The 19,141-nt window shown below is 40.5% G+C and overlaps 1 long non-coding RNA gene across 1 annotated transcript; it reads right to left on the bottom strand.

The window, feature by feature from the left end:
• Positions 1-13,650: 13,650 nt before the first annotated feature.
• Positions 13,651-16,136, bottom strand: LOC142402104 (uncharacterized). Its single transcript, XR_012773288.1, has 3 exons — positions 16,051-16,136; positions 15,793-15,847; positions 13,651-13,918 (listed from the first exon to the last, which is right to left on the bottom strand). It is a non-coding gene; the product is annotated as an uncharacterized LOC142402104 (long non-coding RNA).
• Positions 16,137-19,141: the final 3,005 nt, after the last annotated feature.

Raw genomic sequence — 19,141 nt, 5'->3', positions numbered from 1 at the left:
TGAGTGTCGACGAGTTCACAGACATTTTGCAGGTGTAATTCAGTGCTTCCTACAAATAGAGCCGAGCAGACACATTCAGTCAGGAAGTTGCTTCATTTGACCTCTGAACACCTCATTCTGTTGCTCTCCATTTCCACATTTGGTCCATTTTCAGGTACCCAGTCAAAGTAATAATCAGGTGACATGAGACCCCTGAGAGACTTATTTGGAGATCCTCAGCTCTTATACTATTGTACACAATGCAAAGTCTTACAGAACTTCATGAACCCCTCATAAAACATAACCTACTGGTTGTCTTTTTGGATGAGCCTTTGTCTTATTGTCTGTTCATGGACATTAGAATAACTACATATAGATTAAAATTTTCTCTGTGTTTTGTGAAATTGTAATGAGATATGCGTTTACTAGTTAACAAAGGTGAAAAAGTCCACACAATGTGGCTTTTGGTGTTCGATTCATGTTACATCCAGGAGAACTAATTTAATTTCACTTACTGGTTAGGTTTAGGCACCTAAAATACTTGGTTAGGATTAGGAATTAAAACTACCCTGAAAGGTTTAGGCACCTAAACTACCTGATCAGGTTTAGGTATTTAATAGGCATGGTACGGTTTTGGTGGACGCTCCGAACCGTACGGTTTGCTTCTCACGGGGCGGGGCGTGTGCAAACCGTACGGGGTCCACGGTTTAATTTTTTTTAATAATTTTTTTTTTTTGTGTCCAGACGTTCGACGTTCGCATTGTAGCCCGTATGTTAGCACGTGGTTTCAATTTGTGTCAAAGAAGCGAAAGCGAAGAGGTGTGGCGGCGTGCACAAACACGGCAAGTGTGTCAGTGGAGGGGAGGAGAGGAGAGCCTGCCAAAAAGCCCTTTACACTCAGCGCTGCATTTAAACAGCCTCTGGCTGAGGACACCGCAAAAGCAAAATCAATTTCCATAGCCATTGGTTTATTCATTGCGAAGGACATGTAGCCCTATAGCGTGGTGGAGGCTGAAGGCTTTAGAAACATGTTGAAGGTGCTGGAGCCACGGTATGTCACTTTTTTCCCATTTCTATTGGGGTTGTCCTGTAGATGCCACCAGATGGGAGCAAACATTCCTGACACTTTTTTTGAGTATTAAATGTAAAACATGTTGAAATCATCCATTGTCTTCCCTCTTTCTCTCTCAAAATACTAACTTTCTGGTAGTAAAATCTTTTCAGCGATTATTACAGTGTTCCACTGGTGTAATGGTGTGTATTATGGGGCTAAAAGTTAAAAAAAGTAAGAAAAAAAAAAAAAAAAAAAAACGTACATAACCGTAAACCGTAGACCTCAAACCGTGATACACACCGAACCGTGAGTTTTATGATCTGTGCCACCCCTAGTATTTAAAACTACCTGGTTAGGTTTAGACACATAGGGCATCCGATTAGGTTTAGGTATTAAAAAAACTACATGGTTAAAGCAATACTATGTAACATTTCTACCTTAAAATAACAGCTTGAAAAAAATTGTGCGGCTAGAATGAATTTTAATATTACGATTGGCCTGTCTCCTATGCCCTTCGGGGGTCTGAGTTGGAATAACTGCGCTATGTAACTTTGCTGGAGCGGCCCGGGAGCTGAGCGGAAGTACTTCGACTTACTTTCTGGCACACTTACCGCAAAAACAAATAGACCCCTCTCACGCTCCCAGGTATAAGGCTAAGCTAGCGCAACATTGTCAGTACGATCATCATGGCAGAGGCACCGAAGAAACAGAAGAAGAAGTTGACTGATGAAGCAAGGAAGAGAAAGAGAGAGGCCGACAAAGCAAGAGACTGGACTAGAGTTGCTCTCGGAACAGCCTGTAGGGGGAGCTCCATAATGGGCTTTTTGAGAAGTTACATTGTATTGCTTTAAGTTTAGGCACCTAAATTTAAGGTAAGGTTGAGACATCTTAAGCCCCTGACCTTGACACTGTCTGCTGCATGTTAAAAAATAATAAATTACCTTTTTCCGACTTGCCAGGTGATGAGTACCACCCCATTTGCAGAATATACAAATGCAAAGTAGCCAATAAAGAAATTTCCAACTTATACACACTACTTTAAAACTGTCAAAAGTACACAATTCACCTACATCTGCATAAATATAATATTTTTTTCTTTTGTCCTAATTTAATTTCCACCAGATTTGGTTATCTGAAGAAAAACTGTTGATACTAGTGACTGGTGACTGTTGACACCTCCAGCTGTAAACAAGATTGTATATCATCACTCAGCTAAGGTTGAGATAACAGGAATGAACATTGAACCAGCTGGTTGTAAAGCCAGTGGTAATCTTTTTGAGAGACACAAGTTGAACCGTTTGGGTTGTTAAAACACTACACCACGGAAAGAAAGGCTAAATTCCTCAGTCTTTTGTGAAGTTTTCAGCAGCTAATATAAAGAACCTAGATGTTCAAATGGTTAGATAGCATGCTGTCACACTGATAAAACCAATGCCCACTGTGAGAAATTATATTGAAAAAGAGCCTACAGCAAAGAGAAATGTGTAAGGACCAAAAACTAGGGTTCAGAGGTCTTTAATCCAATTGAAAACCCTGTGGAACAGCCTTCAACTGATGATTGATGACAATTCTTTTTATTTGAAGATTTGAACTTATTTGTTTTCTTTTATCTATCAAGAAAGTCCCATTGAGATGTTTCTCATTTTCAAGGTAGATCTGGCAGCTTCAAGTCTGAAATAGCCCATGTTTTTAGAGCATCACACTGCATCACAGCAGCAGACACATTCAAGCTGTCAAGGCTGGGGTCAATAGATGGTATCAGATGGCAGCCTGGATCTGAATTTATATAGAATTACCCAGGATGGTCAAATACAGCATGCAGATAAGAGTGCAGTGCCATGATATATAGATCTATTGGGAAAAAGGAAAAAGTGCTTACATGGTCTGACTGTCATTTTATGAGCCCCACCATCATGTAAAGGAACATTTCCAAAGAAGAGCTCCTGTAGCCTCTGTAAATTGATCCAACTGGCCATTTAGATATCAGCGAGAGATAAAGATGACCCACGGGAGGATGTACATCTGCTCAGCTCGGCTCAACGATTGATCCCCACAGAGATCTTTACCAATATATGTCTTCAATCACATGGCTGTGAAGCTGCAGATCAAAGGTGCCTGCATCTGAGTGCAACAGCCAATCCTCCCCTCCGTCCAGCTGACTGTGAGCGATTCAGAACCTGGAGAAGAGGTGGTATGATTTTAAAACATGGAAGATGCCACAAAATGATGACGACTTCAAACAGGCTTCAGAGATCAAAGACACCCTGATGGGCTGCTCTTCTCTGAATTGCTCACAAGCTTTTAGACATGCAAAGGTACACGTCTTTTAACTATAAATACTCAGTGATCAAAGTCTCAGCATCTAATCGATCTGATCATGATTTTCTGCTCCTTTGATTTCTATATTTTAAGACAGCAGTGTTTGTTTATGCGGCAGTAGATATTGATAAAGTGGATATTAAGGCAGTGTAGTCGCATTGTTTGCTTGGGCATTTAATGCTCAACCATCATAAACACTTCCACTGACAACCTTATTAGAGCGTTCATCACAACTCAGACATGGGTCTGTATTAAGGTAATACAAAAAACACAGTTGTAATCAAGGGTAATACTCCCATGTTTAGATTGAAAAAGTTGATTAGGATTGATCTTTATCATAAATTATTATCTAATACTTTCTAAGGAAGAACCTTTGACCTTGAAACTAGAATTGAATCGAGTAAAGATCCTTTATCCATCCCTCAACAAGGACATTTTCTGTACTGCAGCAGCATAGGGAAAAAACAAATGCAGAAAAATCCAGATCAATGAAAATAAATAAGTTTAAAAAAATTGATTAGATACAAAATAAGTACAGAAAGAATACAAAAATATCAAAAAAGTATCCAAAATAAGTACAAAAAGTCATTTTTGTTATTCAAAAACCGCAATGCAATTGGTGGTGTTGCACAGATTTGGATTCTCTCAAGTGTCTTTTGAACGACAGAACCAAGGTGAGCAGTCAAAGAAAACTCAAAGGAGCTGTTCTCTGGATGGACACTGGATACATCCTTCCATGACACCTCATTGGGTCAGAATCAGGAAGGTAGGCCTGATGACAAAGATTGTATCATGATTGTAACCAACCTTAATTTGTACAATAAATGGAAAATCTGCCACAAAGTTGAATTTCTTTAAGGAGACTGCCCGATGATGACTATGTTGCTGGGAATTGGTGGTGAATATACTGAATTATTGAAGTTGGGGATTTCTTTCGTGTCTGCACCATGTTTGTGCATTTTGCAGACAGGGCAGGACTCACTCATCATTTAGTAAGCCGGAAAAGGGGATTTGTAACATGCAGTAGACGTTGTAAGACCTGATGCTCTTAAATGCAACAAATTACGTTTAAATCCCTGCACCTTACCAATGAATGAGCAAAAGCAGATGTAAGCAACTGAAGACATGAGTGAAGATTAAAAAGAAACATACTAAGGAATTAAAGGAGCCACCAAAAAGCACTCATTTGAATTGGAGATCAACTCGGATCTCTTCCACAATAATCATCTTCATTCCATATGAGGGCTTGTTTTGCATTTGAAAGCCTGTAATCACTGCTTTTGTGACAATTTTCATGAAATGCCGTGTGTGTTAGGGTTTGTACTCAAAAGTTAAAGCTAAAAGCAACCGCAGAAGCCGTTTAACAGGTTTATTGGAGAATAGATTTGCTAAGATCGTAAAAGGTATTTGTCGTCTGATGTTGAGTCCAATACTCCACTGTGTCGGTTCTTTTTGGCCGGTGTCCAGAGGAAACAGAGGAATGTTCCAGACAGGGAGTTTTCATCTGGGAATGAAAATGTGGAAGAAGCAGTGGGCATGTCTTGAATAAGAAACATCTTCACTGGTTTTACTTTTGTGTCGTGATTACAATCATCTCTTTTTTTTTTCATTGTTTAATTACGATCCCTTTCATATGACATGAACAAAGCAAAAAACATAGTGCGAGGCTGAGTGACTGACTTTGGTCTGACTGGTTAACTGACTCCTCTGAGACTCTTCTTCAGGCTGAATAGAGGGATAAAGGCTCTCAGGATCGATACTAAAAACATTCTGTTCCCTGCAATCATGTCAGAAAGCCTCAGAGTGCTGAACCACAAAGACCAATCCTTTAGTCGGTAACAGGTTTTAAATGAGGTCATCTTCTCAAGTTGTGCAAACATAAAAACACACCAAACTGCTCCAGCTAAAAGAAACAGAAAACTACAAAACTAAGATTCACAGTTAGATTGAAAAGTTAAACTGTCCATATGAATAAATAAATCTTTGTAAATCTGTCCATCATAAAACTGATACCTGAGCCTTGGGAGGATTATTCAGCTGCAAACTTTAAAAATGAAAAATACTTTGAACATTTATCATTTGATACTGCAGAGTCAAGGCAGAAGTATTTTTTTCCACTGACAAAGCTACAGGAGTGTCTGACCTCTACTAATTTCCCTTTGAATGTTAAAATGGTGGATTTTATTGCTTTATATCCAGTGGCATTCTTCAGTGTTGCATCAAGTAGAAAGAACGTTCTTGAAAAAAGATACTCCTGCTGTACTTTGGCAGCATGTTTTCTTTCTCAGGAAATCAAATTCTGTTTTGTCAATGTGAGCAGCCAGTGGCATGGTAGCAACAATGGGATATTTTAGAGATTTGCAAGATCATACCAACTGTTAGCCCAGGCAGTATTTTTTGGACCAACCTGCGCCTGGGCTACAAACAGCAGCTAAAGACAGCTGCTCATGTAAATATTTTATAGGATGCTTTGGGAGTGAGGCCGAGCTTACGATGTTTAGGACTTTGACTCGACCATTCCAAAATATCAACCTTATTCTCTTTAATGATTCTTTGGCAGGACCTTTTGTGTGCTTTGGTTGTTGCTTGCTGCAGGACTCACTTCCATGTAGCAATGAGCTTGTGAGCATACAGTATGTCCCAATATTTTCCTTTGGAAATCACTGGAACAGTACGCCAATAGACCTTTGGCCTGCTGGATCACCGGGAAAATACATTGGACACTTTACATCTCTTTAAACCAGTTTTACATTTTATTTGAACACTGCTCAATCAGATTAGCTCAGTTTCTGTATAGCACCATGTGACACTGGGATGGTTTGAGAGGACTGGGCAGGTTTAATGCCAAACTATGTTGTTTTCAATGTCCCTAAGCAGGTATTTTACTTATTAAATCTAACCAAGTGGCTTTGTTGCACAAATAACACAACGCTTCTGTCAGTAGATAGATTGTTTCCAAAAAGAAATAAAGAGAAAAAAAATTTCTTTACAAGATATTGAGACATTGTAGTATTTCTTCATTTAATGTCAGAAAAATGTGCTTTAATGTGATGTTGTCTGTTATGTGAAGACACAACACCGGTTCATCCTTTGAGTTAGGTGCCTTTTTTACATTCTAAATGACTCCTAAGAGGCCTAAAAAAAAAAAGCACATTCCTCTAAATGTGCAACTGTCCTGCTTCTGGCTTATCCAAGTTCTCTTCAACAGATAGCAGCTGCTGTTCCTCTTTGGTATTTCAGACGTGTCAAACAGAGGTGGATCAGACTCACATTAATGTGTGCACCGAGCCGGCTTGGCAGAATCAGTGACAACAAGTAATGTTTGCTGGTAGATCACTCTTCAGAAGAATAACAATGGTTTCAAATTTCCTCCACTTCTACACAGTCTGCCTGTAGATCAGTGGAGTCCATGCTCTTTAGATATGGTTTCTTAACCATTTCCAGCCTCATGAGTATCATTAGCTGAAATCTTCACGCAACCATATGTAACCCACATGGTTTCTAGACCCATTTGTTTTATTTGAATGTAGTACCCTTGCCCCACCACAAGGTGGCGCATCAGCAGTATATAGTATGATCCTCAAAACGTGATCTCACTTTGAGCCGAGTTAAACTGACCAGAGCACCCACGATAAACGACATGCTGAAGAACTTGGGTATGAAACACAATATAAAACACATAAGATAATCATTAATCCCCATGTAGTATGTTGACAAGTCTTTTGTATATTAGGAGAAAGTCTAACTGTTGAAAGACAGAGGAGCCGGTTCACCGGACAACCCTCTGAGAACTTCGGTAAGAGCAGGCTACATGCTAGAGGCTAGGCCTCGAGATTGATTTGTGATGTAGTTGTTGTGTGAAAATGCTTTTTATTGGACTACTTTCATAAAACCAGTCGGAGTCATTGATATGTTCGTTAGTGTTGAACTACCGTGGTACTTTCCGTATCATTGTGAACCATAAACAGACATCCCAAGTTCCAAAAACTCATTTCAGGGAGATGACTCAGTCATCTCGCTGACGCTCGTTGAACAGAGCGTTGCTTTGGACAGATACGCACAGGTTTCACAAGCAACCTCTCCCCACAGCACTCTCTCTCTCGTGCCTGCGCAGTCGAAGCGCGCATGGTACACGAGTTATTTTATTGCCTGCACGCTCTCACTCGCATTGAAAAAAAAAAAAAAAAAAAACTCCCTCGAATAGTCTAAAATCCGGGATATTTTATCCGACTCGCGGGCATCCGTGATTAACTATCAATATCAGGGAGACTCCCGGAGCTTCCGGGAGACTTGGGATGTCTGCATAAAAACTAACTTAAAAAAGATCGCTAACTGAGTTAGCGTCAAGCTAATTCTGTAATGTGAGTGCTAACAGTGTAGCCGGACGTGCTATCACTTTAATTTGAGGGAGACATAGCTTGTTCATGATGCATATTTGTGTTATATGCTAAATTGTGATACTTATTTTGTTGATATCTGAGTGCATAATGTGTTTACTGTATTGAAGATGGTTAAAATATTCCTGTTGGTTGATTTTAATACTGTTCATTTACGGTTAAAAGAGTTCAAAAGATAAATATTGATTCAAAGAGCTGTATAAAAATATAAATAGTGCATTTATGTTAAAAATATAAGTTCATGATGGGAAATTGTCATGGTAAAAATACTTATTCTGTACTGTAAATGTACACAGGCTCATTTAAATGGTTGAATGGCATATCCTGCATTTGAGTACAGATGTTGAAGATAATTAGAGTGAGAAGTGAAAGTAGAAGAATGTTATTTAAACGGATAGTGAATAATGATTATGATGTCTGCACTCTATGTGTAGATTGTTTTTTTTATCCACTTCACCGGATTAGGGATTGATTCGGAATTTGGAATTCCAAACCCGTGGAGGTTTGGTGGCGAGCCAGGGAAGACGAGCGACTCTGACAAATCGGTGCACGGTGTGGCCAGCCGTGGGATCTGCTCCAGGGGACTCCAGACATTCTTTTCACTTCACTCGTGATACAGATAAGAACGTAACACAAATCTACCCGGGTAGTAAACAGTCGATCAGAACATTACACACATTCACACAGAACGGAACTGAACTGAACTCGGACCTTCTAATAAGGAAGCGGGACACTTTTATTTGGACTTTGATTTTATTTTATATTTTTCTTTTTTTTTTAAATAGCTCTATTTTTCTGTTTGTTTTTTATTTTTCATACATTGCAATAATTTACCTGTTGGGAGTTGCAATAAATTGTGAACTGCAACTTCATGTTCTCTTATTGAGTGCCAGCTTTCCGAACCTAGAGAATGTAGGTGTCATAGTGTGTTCCAATCAGGCTAAAAGCGCTACAAATACATTTCCAAGCAGGTGTTGAAGTAGATCTAGACACCCACTCACACCTGACTGTCATCAAGTTAAAACACCCGACTTACATTTCACAGCTAAATGACCTGTTATTCACACACATGTCGAGTAAAGAGAGCAGTTAGTTTAACTTGGTGCTATGCATCTTCATTTAGGACTGTTTTTAGGTCATATGTATGCCCAAATAAAACAACCTTTAAAGATTGAGGGATTCACAAACCGAAACAAAAACAAATTACGTACAAAACCGAGTAGGGACACTCACTTGCATTCAGTCACATTAGCTACTTACTGTCACATCAACATGTTCAGAACAGTAAATCACTGTAGGCTAATGGTTATTAGGAAAAGTGAAAATTTGACATATTTTTTTCCACTGGTCTGAGCATGAAGCTGCGTGGAGCCCTTCAAAAATAAGAAGGCCGGAGGAGGCTTTGTGTACATCAAAGCCGATGACTGATTTTTCTATTGATTGGCCGTCTGCTGAAAGTAAATGAGTCCAGCGGGATCTCAAATGAATCTCAGGAGCCTCTGGCCTCCCAGTGGTCTTGTTTTTGGGACTCCCCTGAAACATAAAACTGCAGTATGTCAGAGGCAAAGATGTACGAGTAGTTTTTCCAAGCAACCCTCCCGTACTGATTGGCTGTTTTCAAGAAGCTAAGCACATCTCGACGGCACAGCACAGCGCACCAAATTCTCAACAATGAGGAGTAAGTGCAAAGGCTTATCCACTATGATGACGTAAACACAGCTTGTGCTGTGTTTAATACCATGGCATGTGTGAAAAATATTGATTACTTTATGTCTGCTCAACATTACAGTGATTATCTTGCTGTCATTTCGTCTCCAACTCTGTCTCTGGCCTTTTTCTATGTCCTCCAGCTCCAAGACAACAGATACAAACAGAAGGACAAAAACATCTGAAGGAGGAAAGAGCAATGTCGGATAACAAGTCATTAACGGCACACTGAACAACCAAAGACCTTGACTTAAAATGGCAGCATGAGTTGTGCTATTTGACTATTCTAAATCGAGACTTGAGGATTTAAAATATATTTTTCAAATGCACACGAATATTTTCAGGATTGATTAATGTTTTTTTTCTGATTCTCATAGATTCTTCTGATTTCTAATTAGTTTTTGTCCCTACAATTTGTCATGTTTGACGTACGTCCGTCTTTTTTCATGTGTCTTTTATGTATCGTCTCTACATCGCCTTATTTTTCAAGACTGATCTGCCTGTAAAGATGCATTTTCTGCACCAGCCTTTGTGACAGCACTTGGTTCAATCTGTTGATTCAACACAACTTGTGTGGGGTGAGTGTTGATGAAAAAAGAGAGAGAGACAACAGCAAACAGCTGCAAATGAATTACTGTGCAAGAACTAACTGTCCGAGAGGATGACAGGAGCAACCTGTGTCCATTAAAGTTCAGCTGCAGAGGCTTCACTGGCCTGTTTTTCTTCAGAGTCTTTGATCTGCTTTGCTTCACACACGCAGAGAGTCAGTAACATCTTAGAGACGGTAGAAAGACTTTAATATATCTTTGATTATCCAGTGTTTTGATTAATTTGGTGGTCAATTTTCACACTTTTACTTTAAAGAAAAAGCAAATATGTTTTTTTCTTACAGACCCTATATTAATTACTTTGAGCTTTAAATGCAGGATTGATCTATTTTGTAGAGGACAAAGAGGAAAGGAACACACAAGAAGACAAATGTAAAGGCAGAAACAGAGTTTGTGGAATTCTAAGGAACTTGAAAGTGAATATTTATTCTGAGCAGCTTTATTCTCCAACACAGTCTGAACCCTCTTAGACCAGCTTTCTGTCACATCTTTAAGCAGTCTTCAGGAATAGTTCTCCAGGCTTCTTGAAGGACATCCCAAAGCTCTTCTTTGGATGTCGGCTGCCTTTTGTTCCGTTCTCTGTCAGGATGATCCCACACTGCTTCAGTAATGTTGAGGTCCGGGCTCTGGGGAGGATTCATCCCTCCATCAGACCTGCTGCCACTGATTTTCAGTCCACTTCTTGTGTCCTTTGCCACAGCTCAGCCTTTTCTCCCTGTTTCCCTTCCTTAAGAACGGCTTCTTGACAGCCACCCTTCCATGGAGCCCATTTCTGATGAGGCTTGGGCCAACAGTAGATGGATCAGCTGAAGGTCCAGATGCATCTCTCAGGTCCTGTGTCAGGTCTTTGCTGGATTTTTTCCTCTTTCTTTTTAAATAAATTTTATATTTTTATAATATTTGTTGGGGCTTTTTATGCCTTTAATGATAGGACAGTTGGAGAGAGACAGGAATGCAAGGGGCAGAGAGAGAGGGGATACATGCAGCAAAGGGCCACTCGGTGCAGGACTCGAACCGGGGCCAGCTGCAGCGAGGACTAAGCCTCTGTACATGGGGCGGCTGCTTAACCCACTACGCCACTGACCGCCCCTTCCTCTTAAGGACGTCACTTTCAGATAATTTTCATCTGCTGTGAGGTAGTTTTTTAGGCCTTACTCTTCTTTTTTTGTCCTCGACTTGTCCAGTTTCCTCAAATGTTTCGAGGACATGCTGCACACCTAATGAGATATGCCACGTTTTCAGCTAATAGCTTTTTGGGAATCACCCTGTTGGAGCAAAAAGAAATGGGATACAATTTAAAACTGGTTCTTTGCTAAGTTCTCTGTTATGTGTAGACACAACACTGGTTCATCCCTTGAGTTAGAAGCCTTTTTTCTGCTTGAATGAGTCATACGTCAGTGTTAAGTGAGTTAATAAACAAACACATTCCTCTGAAAATGGTCCGTAGAAATATACAACACACATACATATACATATATATATATATGAGAAAATGAGGGGTGGGGAGTTTTTTAAAAGTACCGCTACATTAGGTAGGAGCGCAAAAACAGTCCAAATCATTTCCAACAAGGGCTAAAAGGAGAGTGAATATTAGACTTGGTAGATACTTGCACAGACCACTGTTACTTAACACACCCACCATAACAACTTTATAAGGTGGTAATGTCATAAGATCATGAGATCTTATCGCCTACTGATCCTCCTAAAAAGGAAAGGAAAAAGAAACCCAGCCATGGTGTTCCAGGGAAACACCCGCTGCTTCGTGTTTATCAGCAGTGAACTCTTGTTTGACAATCAGTCCAATTAGAAGTTCAGTTATTTCTGAGCAAGCAGAGCAAGAGAAACAAATTTCAGCTTACCGAAGGGAACTTTGACCATTTCTAGCCTTTTCCACACTGGCCAACCATTTCCATTTTGGGACGGAACAGAACGATATCTAATTAATCCCATGCATAAGTTCAGTGTTTGCAGCATGACCCCAGGACAGGAGACAAAGTGAGCACATTAGTCTGAAGTGAGCCAGAGGCTGAGTCTGACACCTTGAGCTGTGTCTCAGAATTGCTCTCAGGATGCACACAGATGGATTCTTATAATGATATATATTTTTTTAAACGAAGTCCAAATATGACTTGCTCTCCTGAGTAGCTGGATTCAAAATTAACTTGTTTAAAGAGCTAATTACCAGCCCTTAAAAATAATGGCTCCAGGGGTCTCTCTGGTGCAAAGCTAATGGTGGAGTGGCTTTGTTATTAGTTCAATGAAAGTAAGAGTTATTGTACATGTTAACGGTTTCCGTTGTATTTTTTGCTCAAGATGAGTTTCACACATGGATTCTTGTGCTCATTAGTGAAGTCATCTATCAAAGCTCGTGTTTACAGGGGAATAAACTTTAGTCTGAAGTCAGATTTATGAACATGGATATAAAACCGCGTTGCTCGTCTACACAATAATAAATATGTAAAGCCACAGATGAAACACGGAACATGGTGACAGGTTATACTGACAAACTGTGGGTCCTGGCATTTATGTGGATGCTTTGACATGGAACACACGCCTAAACACTGTCCCAGACCAGGCACACAGCAATTACTTCATGTCCGTTACCTCCCCAAAAGGAACACCGCGCCTCACCACACTGCAAAATGATTTTTTTTTAAAATGTGGTGTGGTCAGCAGTCAAACATCCTTTTATCTCCCCAGAAAAAGGCACGTCGTCATCTTTGCTTTCTTAATCACTCATTTACACTGCACCACAGCAGTTGTTGGTTTTGGACGACACCGGCGGAGTCGCAGCTTGGCGGCTGCAGTTACGTGGTTGTTCGGTTGAGATGCAAAAGTGGGGGGAAAAAAAAGTCTACAAAGTAGCATTTGCTGAATAACATTTTGGAGGATTGAATTATCTTAGATGGTGACAATTCGCTCATCTTTTGTCCCTGCTCTCAGTTGCTGTTTGCTCCCCTGGGAGAACTTGCTCTGACTTCTGCCTACTGCAGGTGACCTTTTACTCTTAAGTACTTCAGATAACCCCGAACAATCTGCCTGAACTTCAAACACCACCTTTCCCGGCTGGTAAGTTTGCATAAAGATTGGGTCATTGTGACATGGAGGAAACTGTGAAAAAGCGAAAGGATGACCCTTGGGAAAAGTAGTTTGCAAACATTTTGTTTACTACAGAGACAAAAAAAAAAAAAAAAAAGCTGAGGACTCGCCAGCTTGTTGCCATCACCAAGAGGCACAAGAAATAGGCAGAACTGAAGATGAAAAAGATGCCAGCGTAAATGAGTTTAGATATTATTTCTCAATGAAGTGGTAGCCCTTCTTTAAAGGAGGATTTTTGTGCTCACTCTGCAGTTGGCTGGTTCCTTAGCTGCCTGTAACAGCTGTCAGCAAACACATCACTTCTATTAGCATTTCTAAACCTTTAAAAGACGTGGGTGGTATTTCAGAGGCTGCAGTGGGGTTGACATTCAGCAAAATATCGCCGACACAGCTTTCAGAAAATCGGAAATGATAGAGCCTTTTGTTGACAAAGCAATAAAGAAAATTTTGCACAATACACAAAATAAATGTATTTAGTCATCTCATAGTCTGCACATCACAGCACAATGTGTAACAGATTTTTTTCTCAGGTTGGTATCCGCTGACCCTGAGAACTCCAGGCTCTGATCTCCCACCCTCATTTCCCGCATTCCTTTGAGGTTACGTCTCCTGCTGTTATGCAACATCCATCGCCCCACCGAGGGGCCAGTGTCCCGCTGGGCCCCGGCGGGTAACTCCCTGGACAGCAGTTTGCCTCCTCTGGCAAATGAATCCCACACACAGCCCCACCAGGAAACCATTACGTACAGATGAGCCTGGGAGAGAATGAGAAACAGTAGAGAAAAAAAAACCAGCGATCAAGACTTCATGTGTAACAGTTCTTTGTGATTGGGCTGAAGTAATCAAGTAACTCAAATAACTAAATCATGAAAAGTATTTAATGTAAGCCACGTAACTGCTGACAGTTATGACAACTATTACTGTAGCACATCCTGCTAATGCTACAGTACATGTGTAGCAGGCTTGAATTGATACTTTCTCCGAACACGAGCTCATCTCAGATGGACAGAAAGACAGTGGACACGCTTCCTGTGGTCAGATGAGTCCACGTTCCAGCTGCTTTTGGGAAAAACTGACGTCTGCTTCTACAAAGATGAGAAAGAGCATCCAGGCTGTTATCAGAGAAAGGTGCAAAAGCCAGCGTCTGTGATGGTATGGGGGTGCATCAGTGTCCACGGCATCGATGACTTCACATGTGTGAAGGGACCATTGATGCAGAGGTGGATGTTGGAGTTTTTGGAGTGACATATGCTACCATCAAGGTGACGTCTTTCCCCGGGAGGTCCTCGTTTATTTCAGCAGGACGATGGATAGGAGGGACTGACGAAATGACAAAGAAAACGTGGAGGACGGCAACAACATCCACAGCAGCGTCAATGATCTGGCAAGTGACAGATGTAGCTGGAGAGTTATAAATACTGCCAGGGTTGACGCAATAACAGGTGAGTGATTAACAGGAAACGGAGAGAAAATGAGAGAAGGGGACAAGAACAAGACAACTGAGGACATGTAGGGGTAATGACAAGGAACAGGGATACAGCAGAATCTAACACAGAAGACTGAAAACTAAAACAGAACACATGGAATAAAACTCCATAAAAATACCAAACAGGAACACAGAACAAGACCAAACCAAGGCACAGAGAAATAAATAAACCAGAGCAAAGACTAAGAAACCAAAAGACAGAAAAGCATACACAAAAAGCCATGTCCTCTGAAAAACTACAACAATTATTATCCTCAGTTCCCAAACCATGAAAAGTGTCATTAAAAGGAAGCTGATGGAACACACTGGGAAACAGGACTCTAGCCTCTTGTTTTGTTGCATTTAGAGTTGTTCATATTTTCTTTTTCAGGAAAAATCATTGAAAGTTGTTTCTTTGGACCTTTGTATGGTCCAAACAAGTTAGATTACAGATCTGAGCTTTTGTTCGAAGCTAGGAAACTTCCTAAACTTTAAAAAAAAACAAAAAACTGTAACTTGATTTACTGTTATGCCGCTATTCTGATAACTTAGCCCTGATGGCGTTAAGTGGCCTAAATTTGACAACATATATAGGATCAGCTAAATTTAATGTAAAGGCAAACTTTAGCTCAAAGATCAAAACAAATAATCAAGCTGATGCACGGCATAGTTTAGCTCAGAGCTGAATTATTTTCAGCTCCACTTTAAATGCAAACACATTTACAAAATGCATTTGAGCACTTAAACACAGCAGAACCCACTCTGCTGTGATGAAGCCTTCACAATGATTTCTGATCTGAGTGTGGAATAAGTCCCTGAATAATGACATGACAGATTTAAACCACATAAAAAGAAAAAACAGAAGGACTGTTGCCTCATTGGTTTACAATCCACATCCTATTTTCAGAAAGCTTGTTAATGCCATGCGCATCTGGGCTCAGTTCGCCTGAAGGCATGTTGAGTATCTGAATGTTTTTTAAGCCACAAGGTCAGACAGACAGTGCCTGTGTTAAGACAGCTCACATGCACACACTTACAAACACACAACAGGGAAGTGAAAGTCTTCAATTATTCAAGGGTTGAAGAAACCCAGAGCTGGTAACTTTTCAAAGAGTGAAAGAGAAGGCTTCTCTTGTCGGCTCCCCATGGCCCACAAATACGAACCTCTCCACATTCTGGCCATCCGGGCAGTTTCCTGCTTGACATAACAGCAGCAGACCTGCGTCAGAAGCAAAAAAAGTCCAATGAAACCCCAAGGACAGACACACTGCTTTTACCGTCAGGTATTCCATCGAAGTCGACCTGTAGGAATAACCAGTGAGCTTGATTCCTTGTTTAGAAGTTAGAAATGTTGTGTCCTGCTCTTACACAACATGCATTTTTCTTCAAATTGCAGAAAAAAGAAAAAAAAAAAAAAATCACCTGCCATTTACCCATTCAGGCGAGCTTATCAGGCTGCTTTTTTAATCATGTCCTCTTAAAGGGCCAAAAATAGAAACGATGTCCCTCAGATAATTCCCCGAGAATAATCTATGAGGGGGTGGGTGGAGAATCTTTGCAAAGAGCCCGAAGCAAGTGTTGTGGATAAAAGAGGGGGAAGGACATTTGGTAATAATTCTCTAAAGGAACAACGATGTTACAGGTAAAGTTATAATTCTGTACATCTTTTATGTCTCCTTGGATTCTTCCTCTAATGTTACCAATGACCACACTTTTTAGATTGTTGCATATTTACTTAACTGGTGACTCTTAAACTCTGAAGTTAGCATCTAAAGACTGAAAGGTGCCAAAAAATTACGAGTCACAAATATCAGAATCTGACTACCAGGAAGAGAGGAACTAAGGACAGGTAGTAAGGTGAAGAAAATTGATTTGAACTAAACAAAAGGCACTGCCAAGTCAGGACAGAAAACCGAAGATACAAAGCAATAGAAGCACTGACAAAAACGTACCGGCGGACTAACTGAGCAGATGAATTAACGGACTGATTTACCTGGAAACACAGACAATTATGAACAGGTGACAGCTGGAGACACTCAATGAACTGGCAAGGAGAAAACACAAAGCAGGAGGATATATACAGTCATTACAAAATGAATGAATCAATAACCGAAGACCAGGTCGCACAGGAGAAACTCAAAAGAATAAACTCTACAAAAACAGGAAGTGGGGTTACTGAAGAGCAAAAAGAACACTAATTTGGGAACAGGCATAAAATGTATTAGCTTAGAGCTTGACTGAATTCTGTGCTGACTGTAGAGATGCAAACAGAGTGAGGCCAGAGGTTAAGGCTGCAGTCAACAGGATCACAGGCGATAATAAACATCACTCCAGCATCGGTCGCTTTTCTCCGCTCCTCGTCTGGGTTCTTCATTAGCTCTTGGCAGCTTCGCAGTGGTCAAAAATTGATAGGCGCCACATTTTTTCGCACATCTAAATGCCCGTTTCAATGAATAATAATGAGCATTGTTGTCCTGTTTGTTGATGACTTTCTCAATCTCTTCTGGCAGGAGGTATTATCAGCTCTTGCTGAAATGAATTGCAGACACGTGGGTCAATCGCAGTACTTCCAGTACTTGACATATGGTGCTGAGTTTTCTATATACATTTGAGATAATTCAAGGAAGTAGGTGAATGTTTGCACACTTTGATTAGGCTGAAGAAACAGGCACTTATGACTGCTTGACAGTCACAGCATATGGTTAACGCGCCGTATACCTGCAACTTATGGAGTCCACGTTCAGTCTTACTACACCAATTAATGCCAGAAACTTAGGGATGGGAATTTCAATTCCTAGGAATCGTTTGGCGATTTTGCAAACGATTCCCTTATCGATTCCAGTGGGCGCGAATGATGTCCCAACTTAAAGTTGCGTGGCGAGTCCAGTGCAGCCAGCAGTCAACAGTAAACATGGCGCCCAAGCGGTACAAACGCTCAAAAGTTTGATTACACATCCCTAAAAAAGACGACAACAGGGCAACTTGCAAAGAGATTATTTCACCAAAGGGAGGAAATACTACCAACATGCAATAGCTATAAATGAATGTTGCGTTTTCGATCTGTTCCGGACTAACGTTGGTGAATCTGAACCCAGCAACGTTAGCATGTCCTCGGCTAACACTGCAGGTAACTAACTATCTAACTAACTAACACTACCTATCATGTTAGCGCCATTTGCCTCATTGTAAAACCTGCTATAACGGTTAAGGTTAAATGAATGCCTTCTCAGGCATTACATTTAGATGAAATCATGAGAGACAGAGCCTGACTGGCTCAGAGCCAGAGGCTGGTGGTACTACCCCCAGTTCACGTCTACCTCCAGCTTCTCCTTTCACCAGTGCAGGGAAGAGTTAAATTACCCAGGCCATGATAGACCAATGTGGACCTCACCGTTGTTGGGTTTGTAAGGTCATGACTCGTGTTACTTCTAAACGAAACAAAGTTGATGCTAATCGACCGGTTTGTTGTCCTTTTTCTCCAAATGAGAATCGATAAGGGAACCGATAAAGAACAGAATCGTTGAGCAGAATCGAAAATGGAATTGGAATCGTAAAAATCTTATCAATTCCCATCCCTACAGAAACTGAACCCAGAAACCATTTGACTGGAGATGAGACGTGTGAGACTAAAAACTCCAGAAATCTAGTTATTTCTAAAGCCTCCTGTACACAAGGCAACAAGACTAACTCCTGACACCCTCTCACATCTAAAGGCAATGTCACCGAGTTTTAAGTCACAGACTTGAGATCTTGCAGGGTCACCATTTGCAATTTTCTGGGATTATTTCCCACCATGCACCTGGTGGAAATTCCTAACAACAGTGAAGTTGGCCGATAAACAGCTTTTAGCCACAGCTGCATTTTTTAAACTGTAGTGTTGTGGGCTGAAAAAACAGCAATAAAGAAAGAATGTGTTTTTTACACACCAAACAAATGAGATCACGGGAGCACGCCACAACTAACTGTCTACAACTTTGAAATCGCTTGGAAAACTTCTGCAGCACATAGGCAGCAAAGATATCTAATGAAGAAAAGAAAAATTTAAATAAATCACTTACCTCTGCGAACCCTCACATACTCACCAAGATAATCTTTTTATCTAATCTCATCTTCACTCTTCATCGCTTTAAGCGTTTAACTGAGAAGCAAGAAAAAGTTAAAAGTCTGTTGAAAACAAAACAAACACAAAGTCTTAAGGTCTCCACAGGAAAGCTGCAATTCACCAGCTTCACTTCTTCTGATATTCGACAGATATTCACAATAAGGAAATAAGGTGTCTTTTTTTTCAAACCAATATCAAACCAACTTCACCACGGTCTGTAGCGGCAGCTGCAGCAGCAACATTTCCGGAAAGGTACTGGCTTGATTAAATTCATTCTGGACTCTATATCCGACCACATGAAGACCTCGGGACACTTCGGTTTGGCTTTAGGGACCCTCTACTCACTACCACGTAAGTGTTATGTTGTTTGGAGCTGTAGAAGAGGTATAAAAATAGCGTTTTGGAGCGGTG

Source organism: Odontesthes bonariensis, chromosome 16 (genome assembly GCF_027942865.1).
Source record: "Odontesthes bonariensis isolate fOdoBon6 chromosome 16, fOdoBon6.hap1, whole genome shotgun sequence".
Lineage (NCBI taxonomy): Eukaryota > Metazoa > Chordata > Actinopteri > Atheriniformes > Atherinopsidae > Odontesthes > Odontesthes bonariensis.
The sequence above is the reverse complement of the archived record's forward strand: the minus strand, read 5'-3'. Positions and strand labels throughout refer to the sequence as shown.